This window comes from Penaeus monodon, chromosome 31 (genome assembly GCF_015228065.2).
Source record: "Penaeus monodon isolate SGIC_2016 chromosome 31, NSTDA_Pmon_1, whole genome shotgun sequence".
NCBI classification, from domain to species: Eukaryota; Metazoa; Arthropoda; class Malacostraca; order Decapoda; family Penaeidae; genus Penaeus; species Penaeus monodon.
The window spans coordinates 24,300,325-24,300,600 of record NC_051416.1 but is presented as its reverse complement, the minus strand read 5'-3'; the positions used below and the strand labels follow the sequence as shown (position 1 = coordinate 24,300,600).

The window sequence follows — 276 nt, the reverse complement described above, 5'->3', positions numbered from 1 at the left end:
GAGCGCAACGACCTCCTCTCGCACCGCCGCCGTTCTATGATCTGACCTTTTCCGTTCAGTTCCCGGAATTAGCTTTGGCGTTCGCTTGTGACATTTCGGCGGCCGGGGATCGCGTTCCATAATGCAGTGGCGGCGTTCGATAATCATACGTCGGCATTTGTGTTCGTGTGTGCGTTTGTGAGTGCACGCGTGCGCGTAAACCTATTATAAACTCCTAAACCAGTGCATCAGTTTATGGTCTGATATTTGAGCATTTTTTAACGGCAAATATAATAC

General features: G+C 49.3%; 1 protein-coding gene across 1 annotated transcript in view; it reads left to right on the top strand.

The window, feature by feature from the left end:
* LOC119593124 (transmembrane protein 64-like) overlaps nucleotides 1-276 on the top strand; it is a gene marked incomplete in the record, with an annotated part of 46,170 nt that overhangs the window by 41,022 nt on the left and 4,872 nt on the right.